Genomic DNA, 6,576 nt, shown 5'->3' with positions numbered 1-6,576 from the left:
TCTGGGTATTACAGAGCTTCCTCCTACTAATCTGTTCACTGCGAAGGCTCAAACAAGATACAATACCAGTAAGTTTGCTGGAATTATGGAAATTAAGCTAGGGGCCTTGTATGAAAACCTTCGGCAATATAATAGGATTATAACAATAAGAATAAAACAAATAAATGTTTGCGTTACTCTTCATGTGCAAATTTTAAAGGACTAATAACAAATCCATAATGCGGAGCTGCTTTTATTGATCTATGTAATGCCCCAGAATACAGTTTTGAACAATGCCTTTTTTTTTTTTTTTTTTATTGCGTTAAATTCCAGACTGCATTAATTAGAGGGAACAGCTGCAATGTGTGTCTTTTAATAATCGCAGTATGGGGTTGAGGGGGATCCTCAGGTTTGAGGCATTTAAAATGGTTGTGTATTAAAATTTTGTTAAATTAAAACTTTTATGCTTTGAAGCCTGATCTTGTGATTTTAGTTTTTTGGGTTCTATAAGCCCCCTAACAACATGGACATTATTCTTCACTGCCTTTTCCAAGGGTGATATAGGTATAGACTATGTGTATAGAGTAAAGCTGGCCACACATCTAAAGATTATCTGTCTAACAGATGAAAATGGTCGGTCAGACAAGTTTGTTAAATGTTTGATCTAAACAATTTGTTCAAACAACAGTTTTTGTCCATTTTCTGGTGTTTGGGAGCAAATTGCTGATTGTCATTTGCTTTCATACCTTACCAGGTTTTCATTCCAACCAATCAACTGGTTGGACAGATGACTTAAGCTGGCCACACATCTAAAGATTATCATTTGTATATTTCTAAAGGCAATTTGCATAATGTTAGAAAAAAGCTTACCCTCTATTGTAAAATATTGAAAATATTAGAGAAGTAACTTTGATTAGAAGGATCTATAGAAAAGCCCTTGGCCTTTTGTCTGCATACAGTCACAGAACTGTGGACTTCGGATATCCTTTTAATTTACATTTTGGGAGAATTTAGAGATTATCTTACATATTAAACTTACAGTACTATCGTGTCCATGATTTACACCTCACAGCAGCTGTTGGAAATGCAAAAATATAACAGAACTTAAATTGGTAATATAGCATTTGGTTCTATAGGAACACTTATGCTGGGTACACACTATACAATATATCGCCTGCAATGGACCACTATCGTATAGTGTGTACTTTGAAAACAAACCAATTCATGGTATGATGAATTGATTGGTCTCATCTTCCCATCGAATGTGCTGCACATCAGATGGGACAATGTGGTATAATGTAATTGTAATGTCATAAAACCTTGTTCGTGACAACAATTGGATGGTATGTTCGTCATATGCAAAGTAAACTTTTCTGTGTTAATAGAAGTGTAAAACTTTCTAATGAGAAGTTTGTTATCCTAAAGATATTTTAAAGAAATCTCTTTTTACATAATAGCAGAGCAAGACAAAAGACAGCTCAGCCAAACAAAGATACTTTTTATAAAGTGGTGTTTGTTCACAGGTCATTGTTAACCAGTCTAGGACACTTCTAGTGTAATTACAGTTTGGTCATTCATCACACTCTGTGAAAAGTTTGGCCATACTGAATAACAAGATGGGCACATGTTGTGTCCAGGATGGCCGGTGACATCACACACACCAGTAAGGATCAGAAACCAACCAGATTTTCTGTTCCAAAGTCTAAATCTGTATTCAATTTCTGGAATTGTCTTTTGGTTCACACAACATACAAATACATTCTGTTTATGAACAAGCAAGTGTCTGAATACAATTGCTGCAAAATATTTGACAGCCCATTTGGCCAAACATAGCGCAAGCCTAACCCTACTCTCCTCTGATTCTATCCTAAATTTGTTCCACTCTTTATTACACAGACCTCTATAAAGATTTGTCAGTAGACCACGAGGCGCAGCTCAATCCTTTTTTGCGAGGCCCGCTTTCCCCCCCACTTACTCACAGAGGGAAGTTTTGGATGGTGAAGTTACTGAGGAGGAAATAAATTTTACAATACAAAACCTTCCCCTTCACAAATCCCTGGGCCCTGGTTGGCTGCCTGGAGACTACTATAAATTGTGGTCCCCACATTGAAAGAACTTTATACAACGATTCAGAGAGATTCTACATGTTTCCCTTCTTTCACTGATGTCTTTGCTCTCCAAGCCAAATAAACACTCCCAAGAATTAGTCCTGTTGCCCCATTACTTTATTGAACCGCCATTTCAAAATCTTATCCAAAATCATGGCAATGTGGTTGCAAAGGTTTTTAATAAGTCTCTTAACCGATCACCAGCTGGGATTTGTCAATGGCCGGCAATCAGTCTGAGGTATTCTAACGGCTATTGTGACTATACTGGCAGTGTCGCGACAACCACAATCTTAAGCATTCTTACCGAGTTTAGATACTCATAAGGCGCTTGACTCTTGTTCTTTGGCCTAACCTATTCACAGTGTTGGGATACAGAGACCCTGCTTCATTAATTTTATTAAATTCTTTTATGACTCCCCATGTGGTTGGGTCGTGGCCTCTGCCAGGGGTGTCCGCTCTAACCTTTGTTATTTAATCTGGTGTTAGATCCATTCTTTAAAATCCTCAAATGTGTCTCCTTTCCAGAGAATTGGTTTGGGACAAGGAGAAGCTACGTTGTCAGCTTTTGCTGCTGATCTTCCTTATGTTACTAATCCTCGCTCATCTCTCCAACAAATTTTAAATAAATTCACTGAAATTGGCCAGATCTCAGGTTTCCAGATAAATGAAAGCAAATTTACTGCTATGAAGTAAGAGAGAGCCTATATATCTGAACAATGTAAATTCAAACACTAACCAACTTAAATTTAAAATAACAATAACAGCACAATAATAAAACAATAAAAAATATATTTACTCCAGTAATCATATACCAAGAATAAATGCAATAATTGCCGTGTGTCACATGTGAAGTTCCCACAATGTTGTGTAAGTGTCCTTTTTCCAAATGGCGCAATGGCTAGCAAGTGTACCCTAGAGCCCCAGTGGGTATGCTGGTGGCAATACAGTCCACAATGCCACAGTGCTATTCACTCCTGTTAAGAGACTGTCAGATGTTCCTTGTTAAGAGATTTCAAAAACAGGCAGTCCCAAAGGGTTAATCAGCTTTTAGATGGCAGATAGTCAGAGCTCCTACTAGCCTCACTCATGCACAAGTAAGTTTCTTTTAAATCCAGGTAATTGCACAGCTGCAGGTATCGAGTAGTGCAATAGGGTTTAAATGAGTAAACAGTTTGCACAAACACCTCACGCGGAGTGATTCAATGGTTTTTTTTAGGCGTGGTAATCGCCCAGTGTTGCAATTCAGTTGTTCTGGGCGCTCACTAATTATCGCCCTCTTCGCCCAAGGTTTAGCCATGTAAAATGGTGAAACCCGTCTAAAGTTCTGGTTAGGGCTCACTAACTGCGGTTAGCACGCCTTAACCAAGGGGTTTCTCGCACAATTCTGCTCGCACCCTCCTGAGGGTGCGAGCAGAAATGCCGGCACCGGCGGCTATTGCGCCCTGACGGAGCAACAATTCAATTGCTCTGTCTGGCGTCCTAGAAAAACGAAAAAAAAAAGCCACTGGCATAACATTTGAATCGCCCCCTCAGAGAGGTATTCCGCCATCCATCTTTGGAAACTGCAAGCACACGTTCTTTAACTGACTGGTATTAAGGCTGTTCACCTGGATACGGCCTCAGTAGGATATGTTTAATTCCAGGTTAACCTGATATAGGTGGAGTCATTTGGTCCGAGTCCAGTGGGCTGGTTCCAGCTTTTCTTATCTGGGGTTTCATCTCCGCAAGAACATAAATTTATATCGCTATAATGTAACCCCAGCCATTAAACAATTATCTGAGGAAGTAAGAAGCTGGTATCATCTCAGTCTATCATATTTGGGTTGGGCCAACTTACTTGGTTTCTTTCCCACGTTTTCTTTATATGCTCCAATCTTTACCTATTATCTTTAACCCACAAAAATGCTCAGCTGATTACATCTATTTTCTGTGGGTTCCTGTGGCATGGAGGCAAGCCGTGCATAGTCATGCGGAAATTGTACATAATTGAGGCATTAATTATTCTAATACTCTCTTTTTTTTCCTTTGATTCTCCATGGCAGCCTCAGCTTCGGATATAGGACCTGTTCCCCTAGTATAGACAGGAAGTTTTTTCAGGGACCACCCCCCCCCCCCCAGTATATATGCTGGTCCCTTACTCCTCCTCTTCCTGTCTCCTAACAGTGTAGATGTAGTGTAGGGAAGTTTATTTTCCCTAAATAGGGCTTACCTGTATATTGCCTAGTGCACCCACTGAGGCAGGGTGGCACCCTGGGGTTGTCATCATGGAGGTTGGTGACCAGTGCTATACCAGGGTTGACTGGGACACCTACGCTTTGGTCGAGGGTAGCTGGCAGGAGCCGGTGGAGTATTCGGTTTGAAGCTCTCTGCTGAATCCTCAACAAAGGCATTGCGGTGTGGAATCAGCCAGAGTACGCAGGTGCGCATCAGTGAGTCGGATGATGAGCGGACCAGAAAGCTGTACGGTCGTCACTGTGCATATGCCTGACAAGGTTCAGGTCAGAGGCCTTTAAAATGGCGTCGCACACTGGTGTAGGAGAGCTGTATCTTCTCTCCTACCTATCCATAGACCTGTTAAACAGAGGTTTGCAATAAACAGGATGGAATCTGAGCCTTCACCCCAACAGCACCCATTCAAGGTAAGTCTTTCTTCGCATCAGGCTAGTAATAGGGTGCTTTATTTTTAGTGTGCCTCTCCCTAATTGAGAGCAAATAATAAATTGGCAAAGGGAAAGCATGTGAAGTGTCTGTGTACAGCCGGTGATAAGCCATTTTTAGGGACACAGGTGATGGTCTCTTGTGAAAGCTGTGTTCAGAAGTTACACACCTGTAATTACTCAGCAGTCTAATCAGTTTCAAGAGCTAATGGAATGGATGAAAAAGAAAAATTGCATCAAAAGAGGAGTTTCTAACGATTCAGATGTATGTTTAGATCTGAAGCAAGTCTTGATTAGGAACATGCTGCTGTCTTATCTGAATATAATCATTTTGAGGAATGTGATGAGGATGTAGGAGCATTTTATGTGGATCTGCTTGAAAGCATGGTGAAAAATATTTATATAAAACCATGAATTATAAAGAGGTCCCAGAACAGAGGGATGAGCAAGATTTACTGTTTGAAGACAGAGTCAAAAGGGATAGAAGTTTTCCTATTCACAAGGTGATGAAAGAAATTGTCATTAAAGAGTGGCAGAATCTTGATAAGACACAGGGTAACCTGTACCGTGTGGAGAGTATGTATTCTATAAGAGATGAAGTGTTACAGTACTTAATGGTGTGCACTACCTTAGGTGGATGCTGCAATTGCAGAGTTAATGACCAGAACTACCATTCCTTAGGATGGTGCTGCTTTTAAAGACACCATGGATAAGAGAATTGAGAATTCATTGGAAATTTTATTTTTTTACATGCTTTTGCTGGGGATGTAGTTATAAGACCGCCGTTCTCAATACCGACATCCAAATCCCGGCAAGGGACTAAGATAGGTGGCAAAATACCGACGCCCATCTCTATCCCAACGTCGGAACGCCGAACCGAATGAGGTTAGTCCGGGGTGCCCTTAGCGTTATTCACTGGGGGAGGGTTAGGTTTTAGGGATCATAGCGGGGTGGAGGCTAGGGTTAGGCACCCCTAGTGGGGAGAGTTAGGGTTAAGTACCCCACTGGTAGGGTTAGGTTTAGAGTGCGGTAATGGGGGTTAGGGTTAGGCACCACTAAGGGAGGGTTAGGGGGGAAGAGGGGTTAGGAATAGGGTACTCACCTGCCCTGTTGGGATCTTCTCTCTTCGGGCTGCCAGCATCGGGATATGAACCGGTGGGACTTCATACCCATTCCCTTCTGCTGTATCTCTAAAGTCTGGTATAGCTATAGCCCAGGGGCAGAACTATGGGAGACAATGGAGGCGCCTGCCGCCGGGCTCCAGCTCTGAAGGGGGCACCTCCTCCATTGTCCACTTAGGGCTGTAACTATGTACCCGGAGTGTGCCATCATAGCCGCCCAATACATTGCACCCCTTACCGGCACCTGAGAAGCCACCATACACTAGTGGAGAGCTCCATGTCAGACCATTAGCTGCTGCCTTTGTCTATCTATAGCCTGTTTTTACATCATTAAGACTCTTGAGTGCAGCCTTGCACACATATACTGAAGCTAAGATTTCAAAGCATTATCTTTTTAGAAATTTAATGATTATGCAAAAAGCTATTGAATACCTTTTGAGGCTTCATAAGAGGTTGTATATTATGCGGCAAGGTCTATGGGTACAGACGTAGTAGCTAGAAGACCATTATGGTTGCAATCTTGGATGGCGGATACAATTTAAAAAAAAAAATATATATATATATATATATATATATATATTTTTAATTTGTGGTGAGAGGGGTTGTCTCTCATCTGAATTGCCCACTTGTGGGATCAGCTCCCTCCAAGGGAGAGAAGTCTGTGTGTTCTGCATTAGCAGTGGAGGTGTGGAATTCCAGATTGTCACAGTG

Source organism: Taudactylus pleione, unplaced genomic scaffold (genome assembly GCF_031769625.1).
Source record: "Taudactylus pleione unplaced genomic scaffold, aTauple2 ptg000130l, whole genome shotgun sequence".
Classification (NCBI taxonomy): Eukaryota; Metazoa; Chordata; class Amphibia; order Anura; family Myobatrachidae; genus Taudactylus; species Taudactylus pleione.
This window is presented reverse-complemented; position numbering follows the sequence as displayed.